We start from the raw sequence: 14,760 nt of genomic DNA, 5'->3' as shown, positions 1-14,760 counted from the left end.
CTGTATGCACCGACACTAAAAGTATTAGTGACAACAACAAAAATAACGTCACTACATATTGAAGTATAGCGACTGATGATCTTGTCACTGAAGATGATGATGTTGTGACAATAATTAGTCATCACAATATTGAACTTTTATAGCCACGTACAATGATCGTCATTATAGTTCATTGTTTCAGTGACATGAATTATTTGTCACAATAAATCACTTATGTAGTCACACATTTTAATTGTCACTAAATTATTCGATATATAGTCACATTTTTTTATCGTCACTACAACTCCATCAATTAGTCACGTATATTTACTGTCACTATATAATTTGGTATGTAATCGCATGTCTTTATCGTCACTAGAAGCACATAAATTAGTCACATTCTACAGTTGTCACCAAAACAATTTGTATATAGTCACATGTGGCAACCGTCACTAAAACGACTCGATTTAGTCACATGATACAATCGTCACTACTATTCCGTAATAATGTCACGCAGTATAGTTGTCACAAAATATATATTTTTTATTGTCATTATAACAATATTATTTTAGTGACAAATCTATTTCAACACTGAAGCAAATTAATATAGTTGATGAGGAGTGAGGATCCCATCAGCCATCCTACCCCAAACAAGGACAGCGGCGCCGACTTAGCCCCGGAACACACTCGACTCAAGAAGCGTGAATACACCACACGACCGTCGAAATAATACAACGGCGACGATTAATGTCGGCGCAGACTAAGAAAGAAGCTGGTTTAAACTCCAGGCCCACTCGGATCGAAAGAGGCAAAGCCATATCATAAAAGATAGCGGCGCCGTCGAATGTCTGCGCAGACTAGAGAGGACAGCGCAGCACTAAAGCGACATACGGAGAAGACCTAGGGAGTGGAAACAACCAGCAGTGAAAGCTTGAAGAGAGCACGTGTTCAACAAAAAGCTGCAAAATAGTTAGAGAGTTTGTTAGTGGAGAGAGAAACGTTCACGTACGCCGCATGTGGAGTACGTGAACGACATGAAAAGCCCCTTTTACCCTTCGCCCTAATGTAATCCTATAAATACGCTTTGTAAACCAATATATCATATATGCAATTTTACCTTAAGAAATCTCATCTGCAAGTTTTCAAGAAAATTCTCTCTCACACTGTGATACAGGTGATTCCGACGTCCTTTTCCGACTAGTTTAGATAGGTTTGAACGTTAGACTTCACCAATAGTGACTAAAAGAAATTCTATAGTGACATAAATTATTATCACTATAATTAGTGTCACAAATTGATAATAATTTAGTGATGGAAAATAATTTTGAAGGTTGTCACAATATTAATATAATGTCAATTATGCAATTTGTCACTAAATTTAAATTATTCATCATATTTAATATTTTTTATCTAATTTGCTAGTTAATATACAATATTATCAATTCTTCTTTCATTAAAAATATGAAATATATATAAAAAATTGAGAAAATTAAATTAAAATAATATATTTCATAAAACACATTAAACGTCATATCACATTGTTTGGAAATAAATACATTAAAAGACACCTAAACGACATTAATTGGAATTTGGAGTTTCACTATTTTGACTCAAGCTTTGCATGAGACCTGGGAGCCGCATTCTCAGAACAGCTTCGACTTGAGTCTGTAGGTTGACTTCATTGTTACTAACTTGAGCTTCTAAGGACTCAAATCGAGCTGTCAATTCTTGATTTTGTTTTCTTAATTCTTCATTCTCCTTTTGAAGATCAAGATTTATCCTTTCTCCTCTTTTAGAAGTTGGCTTGATCCCATCTCCACATCCACGTAATCTGCTAGATTTTTCTTCTCCAAGAACTTTTATGAATGCTTCATCCTCGGTCATAGGTTCTCCACCGTCTTCTGGTAGACTTTGACACATAATAAGCTTTTCCTGAACATAACAATTTATATTAGAATTTGTACTTCATACATATGTATGTACACATAAACAAAAATATGCACTCACATAGACTTCTTTAGAAGCATCATCGACTCATTCTTTTTTCTCATTGTTGTATCGACTTTTTCTCCATGCGGCTGTACGAGTAGGCTCCTCGCCAGTTTCAGGATCACGCTAATATCGTAAACATGTTAACGTTAACAACATATAATTCAAATATGCACTATTTCGATTGGACAAACATTAATAATCATGTACCTCTTCATAGCAAGCTTAGGCAATGGATTTTGTTCCACATGAGTGATTCATTGTAAGTTTTTGTCTATTCTCTTTATTTATCCCACTAATTTTCTTCAAACAATACACGTGAAATATGTCAAAAAAAAAGGCAAAAAACAATCTAAGAATAAACATGATCACGCATATTTTAGAAATAGGTTTCCACAGTTGGGTAGAAGATCATTTAAGAGTAAACATGATCACGCATATTTTACAATTAGCTTTCAGCAATAAAAAAAGACATAAGACAATCTAAGAATAAACGTGACCACGCATATTTTCAAAATAGGTTTCATCAGTGGGGTAGAATATAATTTAAGAGTAAATGTGATCACGCATATTTACAATTAGCTTTCAGCAGCAAAAAAAAAAAAGACGTAAGACAATCTAAGAATAAACATGATCACACATATATTGGACATAGGTTCAACAGTTTGGCAGAAAAGAGTAAACATGATCACGCATATTTTACAAATAGCTTTCAGTAGACAAATGAAGAATAGGCATGGTCACGTATATTTCAAAATAGATTTAAACATTCAATTACACAATAGGCATGGTCATGTCTAGTTCATACTATACTTCAAGAATTCAAATATGCTCATTGAAACCAAATTACCAAAAGATCACATACCACATAAATAAAATCAATGTCGACCGAACAAAGTATATCAACATTATCAACCACAACCATACATGAATTAAAAAAACTATATTACCTTGAATGCATCGCTCTCAAAATAATCAATTAGTAGTTTCCAATCTTCACGATTTACTCCATGTGGAGACTTATCCAAGATAGTTCTTTCTCCCTTGTTTGTAAGATAGTGCACGTGCAACTTATGCCTGTAGCTCCTATATTGGCGATTGAATTGCGCAAATACTACTTTTTTGACGTGGACGTCTTCTTCCAGATTAAACTTTTGCTGCAAGAAAAAGGTAATTGCTTAGAAAAAACAGAAAATAAACATGATAACACAGAAAACTTGCCCACTAATTTCATGGAATGAACTATTGATAGTGAAAAGAAATATTTTTGTATACCTTCATTCCAATCCACATCTTCCTCTTGTTTTCCATTGGGATGTCTTTCCAACGAGGGTGTTGAACTTGTGCAAATTGCTTTACCATCACACACGCTTCCGTCTTGAAGTCTTTAGCATTCTCGCCAACAATCCGATTTCTTGTCGGATGTATAATCACGTCTAATTTTGGAGTACGCTGACATTTCTTTTGGAGTGATAAGCCTTTCGTAACACCTCTGACATTCCGTTTGGGCGCACCTATATCAAATACTATATATTATGATTTAGGTAACCAATCACAATACGAATATAAATTACATACAAACATGAAATTAATAATAAAACCATTAGCCGTATCGTGTTGTGAAATTATTGTTTCCTCCATTGATTGTTCCACCAACTCTTCTTGGAAATCGATCTTCATCCATTTCACCAACTGTAGAGGAAAAAATATATTATTTCTCATATAAAGAAAATCGAAAAGAAAAAATTCAATGAACAAAAATAACAACTTACACGTGGTGTTCACGATGCGACCGCTTGACATGATGTTGGGAAGATGCAATAGAAAATAATATAATTTTGTGGTTTGCAGGAGAGCACAGATTTAGACGAGAATGAGGAGAAGAAGTATAGAAATTTGCTGCAGAGTGAATAACGTGAGTTGAGAATGAGAGAAGAAGAATAGGGTTTAATTTGTTGAGTGGTGACTGAAGTGGGAGAACGTGAGTGGATGAGAACGTGTAAATATGTATTCTTCCATATTTTTGCGGTAAATATTTGATATTGGCGGTAAGTTTTATGCTTTAGATTTTCTCCAAAAATTTAAATTTCACGTTTCATATATTTTTCAAAATAAAATTATTTCTTTTTTTTAGATATACTTGCACTTATTTGGATTGCCTCTAGCAATATTGAAGACGCTGCTAAATTAAGTCTGCCTTTTTTTAATAATAAACGTGATCATGTTTTCTGTTAAATATTCTTGGTCCAATTATAAAACAAAACACGTCAAACCATTATGCACGCTTTTCTTATTATAAGCGTGATCACGTTTAATTTGCAATAATTTTGATAGATAATATAATAGGAACTAATTCATATTACAAACTAAATCAAACTCTACATATATCCTTTTGAAAAGTTCTACATATAAGTTATATAAATATTAATTTATTACTAACAACTATAAAAGAATATCATTATTGCATATAACTATAATATTTATTTAAAATATTAACAAATTATATAAGTATAAAATAAATTTTATTAAAATTCATTGATAAAATTTCATTGTGAATGACTTAGATTAATGAATGAGAATTTCATAATAATATCCAATTAACTTAATTATAACATATCATCATTAATATACTATTAATAACATAAAAAGAAAATTGAATTTGTTAATTCACCATGTACGCAGTACGCCCAATAGACATTCATACTCGAATTGTTAAAGCTTGTAAATCATGAGTTTAAAATCGTAAGTGTTAAATATTTATTCTCTAAATTACTCTTAATTTTATGTCTAGCACTGTTAATTTAGAAAAAAAAAATATTGAGTATGCTTAATGTGCACTATCATTGAATTAGACATGCGATTGTGCCTTGTTCAATTGAGTATTAATTGTTATAATTCTGTATGTATGAATCAAACAATGCGTAGTTAATTGAAACTTATAAATGTAAAAAAGAATATAATTCAGACATATATATGACTATGATTGTTATTTAACATATTCAGAAATTATATAATTATATGATAAATTATTTTTAATAATATGAATGGGTAAGATCAATGAATGCAAATTTTGTAATATCTAATAATGTTCAATCAATAATAAAATATCGTTTTTAGTATACTCATAATGACATAAATAAATAAAATTAAAATTGTTAATTCACCATGCACACCCGATAAATAATCGTGTATGAATTGTGAAAGCGTTTAAATTAACGAATTTAAAAATCGCGAGTGTTCAAAATATATTTATTCTTTAAATTACAACAAAAATTATAGCTAGGTCTAGCCTCATTCAATTAGAGAAGTGATCGTTCTTATTGCATATTCTTCTAAAGATATAGGAGAGAAGATTAGATGTCCTTGCAAAAAGTGCAATAATGTTTTGTTTCAGAATCGAAATAATGTTGAAGATCATATATTTAAATACGGTTTTATCAAATCGTATGTCATATGGGTTCTTCATGGTGAAGAATATAGTGATTCTGATGAAGATGATAGAATGGTTGATGATGAGTTTGGAGAAACTATAGGTGATATGGGCCACCAAAATTTTGTTGATATACAGAGTATGTTAGAAGATGTTCATGCTTCAACAAGGAGTAATGTCTTTGCTGAGGGGTCTACAAGTGATGAGATGGCACAAAGAAAAACGAGATTCCACTAAAAATTTTAGAAGATGTTCCCGCAAAAAATTTTACGTTATTTTCCATTAAAACCGAGATTGCAGAAGTTATTTATGTTTAAAAAGACTGCAGAAGATATGAGATGGCACAAAGAAAAACGAACTGATGATGGAGTTTTAAGACATCCAGCTGATGCTCAAGAGTGGAAGGACTTTGACAAAAGGTATGAATCTTTCGGACAAGAACCTCGCAATGTTAGACTTGGTTTAGCCAGTGATGGTTTTAATCCATTTTCTAACATGAGTTTGACTCATAGCACATGGCCAGTGATACTTTTGCCATACAACCTTCCTCCTTGGAAGTGTTTGAAAGCTCCTTTCTTCATTCTATCAATGCTGATTCCGGGACCAAAATCTCCTGGAAATGACATTGACGTTTTTTTAGAACCACTCATTGATGAATTGAAAGAATTATGAGATCATGGCATTGAAACGTATGATGCCTCTTCCAATGCTATGTTTACCTTGCGTGCAGCAGTATTATGGACCATAAATGACTTTCCAGCATATGAAAACTTATCAGGATGGAGTACAAAATGATATTTAGCATGTCCGGTGTGTAATAAAGACACATGCAGTCGATGGTTGCCAAATGAGAAAAAAGTGTTCTACGTGGGTCACCGACGTTACTTATCTCATAATCATAAGTGGCGTAGCAACAGAATTGGTTTTGATGGAAATAAGGAAACTAGAGGTAAACCAATTCCTTTGGATGGAGAGGGTGTCGCACAACAGTTGCTTAAAATTCATCCAATTACATTTGGAAAGGTGCGATTACAACAAAAGAAGAGAAAACGTGAAGTTGATTTGAATTGGACAAAACATAGTATCTTTTTTGAGCTACCATATTGGAAAAGTCTAAGCTTACGACACAACCTAGACGTTATGCACATTGAAAAGAATGTGTGCGACAGTATTCTAGGTACGTTGTTAGACACTCGTTGGAAGACAAAAGATAATATCAATGCTAGATTTGACTTGCAGGAAATGGGCATAAGGCATGAATTACATCCAAAGTTAAGAGGAAATTCGTATATGGTTCCTCCAGCATGCTATTCACTGACTATGACTGAGAAAAGAAAGTTGTGTTCATTCTTAGCCTCAGTAAAGTATCTTGATGCATATGCTTCAAGCTTGTCAAAACGTGTTAACGCTTCGACATGTCATATCACAGGATTGAAAACCCATGATTGTCATGTGATTTTACAGCAATTATTGCCGATCTCAGTGCGTGGTTTGTTAAATAACAGTGTGTATGAAGCGTTGCATGAAATTAGCCATTTTTTCAGACAAATATGCTCGAGAACATTGAAAATAATGGATTTGGATAGTATTGAAGATCAAATTGCGATGACCTTATGCAAGCTGGAGATGATTTTTCCTCCAAACTTTTTTGATATTATGATGCATCTACCCATTCATCTTGCACGAGAGGCAATTTTAGGGGGACCAGTACAATACCGATGGATGTATCCTATTGAGAGGTTAGAAGTTACATTTTTATTCACATTATGTTTTAAATTCATGATAAAAAAAATATTATTTCTTTTGCTTATTTTTATAACATTTGTTTTAGGTACTTATATAGATTGAAGCAATATGTTACTAACAGAGCACATCTAGAAGGATCAATGGCAGAGGGCTATATTGCTGAATAATGCATGACATTTTGCTCTATGTATATGAATGATATTGAGACACAATTCAACAAAGTGGAGCGTAATTATGAAAAACGCAAAGATATCGTACAAAATAGCTTGTTTGTTTTTTCTGAGAACACTCGTATCTTAGGAAAAGGTGTATATGACTGTTTTGATGACGTATCACTAAAGCAGATGCACACCTATATTTTAAAGAATTGCGATGAAGTGATGGAGTTTATTAGGTACGTACCTTATTCATTTATTTTTTAGTATTCATTATCATAAGTAAATTATTAAGTACTCCTAATAATAAAATAAAATTAATGTAGAAGAGAGATTTTATTTAAATTTTTAGCAGGTGAAAACAAGGCATAAGGCAATCTAATATTATGCGTAATATTTGTAGTGAGCATAAGGAGATGCTGATACGAAATGGATGTATTGATGTGGAGAAGGAGCATGATCAAACTTTTACAAAATGGTTCGACCAACGAGTAAGTTTAGTTAATATTTCCCTTGTTATTATTTATTATCTCGTCATCTAATTTATGTTCTCCATTAGATCACATTGGCATCAGATGAAGAAAAAGAACGATTTCATGAGGGTTTAGTACACTTGGCTAGTGGTCCCGATAAAAGAGTAACTCATTGTGAGGGTTGTACAGTGAATGGGTTACGGTTTAATACTAAGCGACATGATTTGGGAAAAAAAAAACTCAAAACTGTGGTGTGGTTGTGAAAGTTGAAGATGACATGGGATTTCAAGAATACTACGGTGTGTTGGTGGATATAGTTCAATTGGACTATTTTGGAAATAATCAAGTGACATTGTTCCAATGTGATTGGTATGAAGGCAAGTCAGTGCAAAAGGACAAATACAATTATACAAGTGTCAACTTATCAAAACCATGGAAGACAAATGAGCCATATGTGTTGGCAACTCAAGCAGAACAAGTTTATTATGTTAATGACATAAAACTTGGCAATGATTGGAAAGTTGTTATCCGAGCACAAGCGCGCAATATATGGAATGTGGTTGAGAATAAGGAGGATGAATGTGTAGTGAGTAATGAGTCTTATCAGCAAAATGAATCACATTCTACAGTCGGCATGATTCAACCTAATAATGATTTTGTCGAATGGTGTCGAAATGATGTCCCGGGATCAACCATCTCCACAACAGCAATAACACCAAGAAAAGAGCATCCTCAAGCAGAAGAAGAAGAAGAAGAACAAGAAGATGAAGATGATGATGATGATGAGCAGGAGGAGGAATGTAACACCCCGATAATTTAGATTTATTTTATAAGTTTAATTAATAGTATTTTCTTGTATAGCTTATTTTTTTAAATAATTACATGATACATATAGATATGCACCATTAATTTTATCTAGACTATTATTATTATTATTATTATTATTATTATTATTATTATTATTATTATTATTATTATTATTATTATTATTATTATTATTATTATTATTATTATTATTATTTTTGTTTCCTATTAGAACTAGAACTCTTTAAAAACTAGTATAAATATGGGATCTATTTTCAAACCCTAAAACAGACGGACACCCTAATTAATTAGGGTTTTAGAGAGAGCAGAGAGGGCCAGAAACGTGTAGGCAGAAGATCTGAGCTGGAGTCAGATTTTCGCAGGAAATCAAGTTCTGGCAGTTTCGGGAAAACGGCCATAACTTCCTCCACAGAACTCCGATTCAAGCGAAACAGGCGGCCACGGAAAGCTCTCTCGAAGACGAAGAAGTCGTATTTCTGGGTAAAATATGATTTGAGGACGTTTGAGGCTTCCAACGAAGGTTTGAAGCTGACTGGTCTGTTCAGCTGCGATTTTGACGATTTCTTCTGATGCGGCGCTATTAAGACCTTCTTTCCGGTTTTATAAGTTTCGATATTAAGGTGAGAGATTTTACGCTTATTCATATGGTTATATATGTTTTTATTCTCGCGTTGATTACTTGTTTACGTGCATCTTATGACTATGTTGTTATGTGCGATCATGGGACCTAAGCCATTGATCTATGTTATGTGCGATCATGGGACCTAAGCCATTGATCTATGTTATGTGTGATCATGGGACCTAAGCCATTGATCTATGTTATGTGCGATCATGGGACCTAAGCCATTGATCTATGTTATGTGTGATCATGGGACCTAAGTCATTGATCGATCATGGGACCTAAGCCATTGATTTATGTATGTGTTTGGTCATGGGACTTAAGCCATCGACTCAAACTATGATTATGTTTGTCAAGGGGCTCCGGTCTCTTGGCGTATGTTTGCAAGTATGATAACGTGATTTAATTATATATGTGACATATATGAATATTTTGTTATGTTCCTCACTGAGTATATTTTCAATATGCTCACCCCTTATCTTCTCAGTTTTGCAGTTCTAGAGTCGAGGTGGCCATGGAAGTCGAGAATGACTAGAGATTTAGTATTTCCATAGAACTTTAAGTTGAAACATGTTACTTTTTTAGTTTATCATTTTTTTTCATGTTACTACTTTAGTTTTGACAAGTTGATTTCAAATTGATTTAAACTTTTATAATTCAAGAAATTTTATTTTTATCTATTAGTTTTCAAAGATTTTATATTGAAAAGTTTATGAAAATTGGGGTGTTACAAGGAAGATGAAGAGAATGACAAGATCGACGACAGCGAAGACGATTTATGATGTTTTTTTAATTCTTTTTTAATATATTTCTTGTTACAAGAATTATTTAAACAAGATTGACTCTTATTTCATATATAACAAACGTGATCACGTCTTTTGAGAAATACTCTTATTCATAATAAGCGTGATCACGTCTTCTGAGCAATACTCTTATTTCACAATAAGCGTGATCACATTTTATGAGCAATACTCCTTATTTCATAATAAGCGTGATCACGTTTTCTGAGCAATACACATATTTCATAATAAGCGTGATCGTGATCATGTCTTCTGAGCAATAATCTTTTGTAAGTCAAAGCCTCATATTAGCATCAATTCATTGTATTATGCTTTTTTTTATTATAAACGTGATCACGTTTAATATGCAGTAGTTTGGTTGAAGAATATAATTCTGCAAAAATAACGTCTTAAATACAAAAATTAAAAAGGGTTAATTGTATAAATTATTGAACTTTCAATAAATTCTCATTTTGTTGACGAACTTTAAAGTTTATATTAAAATTATTTAATTATTAATTTTTTTTCTCATTTTGCATATTCGTCCATTTTTCTTTGTGGTGACATGTCATAAATATACTCGCTTGACATTAATATTCTTGTGTGGCATAAATATGACCATATAGAAAAATAGAATTAACGTCGTATTATATAGTTGGATGGAAATGACGTTTCATACGTAATGTTCGATAGAAAATGGCTAAATATGTGAAATGAGAAAAAAAAATTGACTAATTTTAATAAAGATTTTAAAGTGCATGTGTAAAATGATAGTTTGTTGAAAGTTCATTAATTTATAGTATGTAATTAACCTAATTAAAAAAGAGTGGATTTTTAAAATGGCCACTTTCATATTGTAAAGATAAAAAATGTCCACTAAAATAAAAAACTTAAAAAATGTCCACTGTTACCAAAATACCCTTCACATTAAAAATTAAAAAAATGTCCACTTTACATCACCCATTTAAAAAATCTCGCAATTCACAACTAGTGTGAATTCACCACCAAAATTTTTTTGTTGTGAATTGTGAATTCACAACCAATCGAATTCACAACCAGAATTTTTTGTTTGTGAATTCACAACCAGTCGAATTCACAATCAAAATTTAATTCACAACCAGATTTTTTTGGTTTTGAATTCACAACTGAACTGAAAACCTAAACCCTAGTTGTGAATTATTACATTGTGAATTCACAACTGAACTGAACTGAAACACTAAGCCCTAAACCTAAACCTAAACCATAGTTGTGAATTCACAACTGAACTGAAACAGTAAATTCACAACTGAACTTAACTGAAACACTAGACCCTAAACCTAAACCCTAGTTGTAAATTATTAAAATTGTGAATTCAGAACTGAACTGAAACAGTAAATTCACAACTGAACTGAACTAAAACCGTAAACCATAGTTGTGAATTATAAACCCTAAACCCTGAACCTTAAACAGTCGAACTCACAACAATAATTTTTTGATTGTGAATTCACAAGCCTAAGCCCTCTAAATCCTAAACCCTAAATTCACTCTAAACCCTAAACCTTAAACCGTAAACCCACTCTAAACCCTAAACCCTAAAACCTAAACCCTAAATTCTAAATCCACTCTAAACCCTAAACCCTAAATCCTAAACCTATTCTAAACCCTAAACCCTAAGCTCACTCTAAACCATAAACCCTAAACCCTGAACCTTAAACAGTCGAACTCACAACAAGAATTTTTTTATTGTGAATTCACAAGCCTAAGCCACTCTAAACCCTAAATCCACTCTAAACCCTAAACCTTAAACCGTAAACCTACTCTAAACCCTAAACCCTAAACCCTAAACCTTAAACCCTAAACCCTACACAGTTGAATTCACAACAAGAATTTTTTGGTTGTGAATTTACAACCAAAATTTAATTCAGAGTCAGAATTTTTTGGTTGTGAATTCACAATCAGTCGAATTCACAACCAGAATTTAATTCAAGTAATTGTGAATTTGAGTTTTTAAAGTTTGAATTCACAACTAAAACTAGAATTTATTTTGGTTGTGAATTCGAGTTTTTATTGTGAATTCATAGATCTAGTTATGAATTCAAAAATATTAAATTGTGAATTCATAGATATGATTAATGTGAATTCAAGAATATTAAGTTGTAAATTTATAAATCTGATTGTGAATTCAAGAACATTAAACTGTGGAGAATTTATAGATCTGGTTATTAATTCAAGATCATTAATGATCAATTATCAAAAATATATTTTTCTCTTTTAACCAATCTCTCAAATAAAATTCATAAATCATCACTAAAAAAAATCAAAACAAATGGAGAAACAAGGATCAAGCTCGTTGGATATACATTGCATTGGAAAACTGAATCCAAATGCTATCACGAAATAATCAAATCTATTTCAAAGTACAAATGATACCACAATTTCCTAGCAACAAACATTCCAACTCCAATTAATCAAATCCCCAAGATTCTCCACAAATCAACCGCAAATCCCCAATCAATATACATGCACAAATCAACTGCGTAAATCTCCAATAGACACAAATTATTTGATTCAACGCGGTGTGGAGGCAGAGAGCAGCGGCGCAGATCGTGTGGAGGCAGAGAGCAGCGGCGCCGTGTTCGCGCTTCTTCTTTTTTTTGACCGGCGATTTTGCCTGGGAAGGAGGCTCGCCGAAAGTTGTCGTGGCTGGGGATGTCTGCTGGCGCCGCATTGTTTGGCCGGAAGGTGAGCAGAGGCGGCGCCGCTCTAAGGGAATGAAACCCTAGACGGCGCGACTTTCGTCGGCGGCGGCTTGCCTCTGCGATGGAGAGGGATTCTGTGGTGGTGGTGAGGGGGCTGAGTTTTGGGAGGTTCCGTGGTGGTGGTTGTCATGGCTAGCCTCGGTGGTGGAGGGTTCTACGGTGGCTGTAGGGATTGGGTGGGGCGCTGTGGCGATGGGGGAGAGGGAGAGGGAGAGAGAGAGATGGCGGAGGCGACGAGGCCGGGGGCGGCGGCGCTTCGCGGCGAGGGCGAAGCAGGAGATGGCGGAGGCGACGAGGCCGAGGCGGCGGCGCTTCGCCGGCGATCTGAGCTCGAAGGGAGAGAGGGAGGGAGAGAGAGAGAGAGACAGAGAAGGGGGAAGAGAGTGTACCGTGAGGGAGAGAGAGAGAAAAGAGAGTGGAGAGAGAGAAGAGAGACCTGGAGAGATAGAGAGAGAGAGAGTACATATTTTTAATATTTTTGAAGGAGGGTATTTCTGTCTTTTCAATCAAAAAGTGGACAGTTTTTATTATTTTTATCTTAGTGGAAAATTTTTATCTTTACAATATGAAAGTGGATAGTTTTATATATTAACTCATTAAAAAATGCTGGAACAAAAACGATGACGTTTAAGAAAATGTGAAACTATGTCGTTTCGTTGCACCGCCGATTATGCCACGTCAATTAATCTGACTTCCATGTCAGCAACGGTGTGGGTATATTTTAAAATCGTGTGCAAAATCAGAAAAAAAATACAAAAATTATGTATTTATATGCAAATTTTAAAATTTGAATACAAAATGAGAAAAATTTGAGTATTTACATACCAATACTTCTTTGAACTAAGCAATATTTTCCATTTGGTATTTCTTTGAACTAAGCAATATTTTCCATCTCAAATAAATAAGTAATCTATATGTCCCATTAATAATGTTCAATTACTATGCGTGAGTCCATAAATATATATATATATATATATATATATATATATATATATATATATATATATATATAGGAATTGGTTCAATTGAGATTTATATATATTTTGAGATTTTGAGATAAATGAACATATAAGTACATTTTGATGAACTTGTCAATTAATTTTTATGAACGCGCATTGGTCTGGGGTTCAATCCCTACAAGTGGCGTGTTTTTTAAATAAATTAAATAGATTCATATGTTCATCAGTTATATTGGTTATGTTCAAAGAATTTATTGATATGTTCATTTATCTCAAAATCTCAAAAAATTTAAAATCTCAATATAAGCTCATTTTGCTCAAGAATAACTCGTCTCTTCACCTAATTAGCTAAATAAATATGTGATCCCAAAATAGCAACTCTTTTGACCATCATCTTCGTTTTGTCTCTTGCCTCGATGTGCGATGCATCTAGACTGAGTTATCAAGGTACCAAAAACAAAAAAGTTAAGAAGTCTGTCAGACAACTGCCAGACCAACCAAAGCGAGCTGAGAACGATCCTCTATTGCGCCAGCGGCTCGGTAACCTAACCACTGGGGCTGTTAATCACGCTCTGGTCGAGCAGTCATGGTTCATCCACCAGACCTAGTTTCCTGTCTCCTTAGAAATCAAGGATACAGAAGTACGAGCCTATAGAACAGATCCTGTTCAAGTAAGGTCGTGACCAATACATCTGCTATTCGCGTTTAAATATAAGTTAGTCTGTTCATTTCTTTTCGATGTGGGATAGATAACATTCCTTCGTTTTTGAAGCTGCCTATTTGTCTCAAATTTTAAATCCATTAAAAACCCACAGCTCTGCCAATAACATATTCTTCCTTGATCAATTCAATGTATAACAATACGTACGACTGTACGAGCCTTCCTCAAAATGAATTAGTACGATGAAATTTAACAAAAGTATAGACAACATATAAATATGGCTTCTGTAAGAAGGTTACTGGTCATGTTAGTAGCTCGAGCTGCATCAGATGGAAAAACAGCCAGGATGCTACTATCAAACTCTTCTTCACGCTGCCATGCTATGGCTACGTTATATAATGAAGTAT

At 33.5% G+C, this 14,760-nt stretch overlaps 1 long non-coding RNA gene and 1 other non-coding gene across 2 annotated transcripts; one reads left to right on the top strand and one right to left on the bottom strand.

The window, feature by feature from the left end:
• The first annotated feature begins 7,415 nt into the window (after positions 1-7,415).
• LOC130996115 (uncharacterized) lies at positions 7,416-8,519 on the top strand. The gene is made up of 3 exons (XR_009092396.1): positions 7,416-7,538; positions 7,703-7,790; positions 7,859-8,519. It is a non-coding gene; the product is annotated as an uncharacterized LOC130996115 (long non-coding RNA).
• A 5,644-nt stretch (positions 8,520-14,163) lies between these two features.
• Positions 14,164-14,373, bottom strand: LOC130996455 (small nucleolar RNA U3). The gene has a single exon (XR_009092628.1). It is a non-coding gene; the product is annotated as a small nucleolar RNA U3 (small nucleolar RNA).
• Between the last annotated feature and the right edge of the window lie 387 nt (positions 14,374-14,760).

The sequence above is a fragment of the Salvia miltiorrhiza genome, chromosome 7 (genome assembly GCF_028751815.1).
Source record: "Salvia miltiorrhiza cultivar Shanhuang (shh) chromosome 7, IMPLAD_Smil_shh, whole genome shotgun sequence".
In the NCBI taxonomy this organism is placed as follows: domain Eukaryota; kingdom Viridiplantae; phylum Streptophyta; class Magnoliopsida; order Lamiales; family Lamiaceae; genus Salvia; species Salvia miltiorrhiza.
This window is presented reverse-complemented; position numbering and strand designations above follow the sequence as displayed.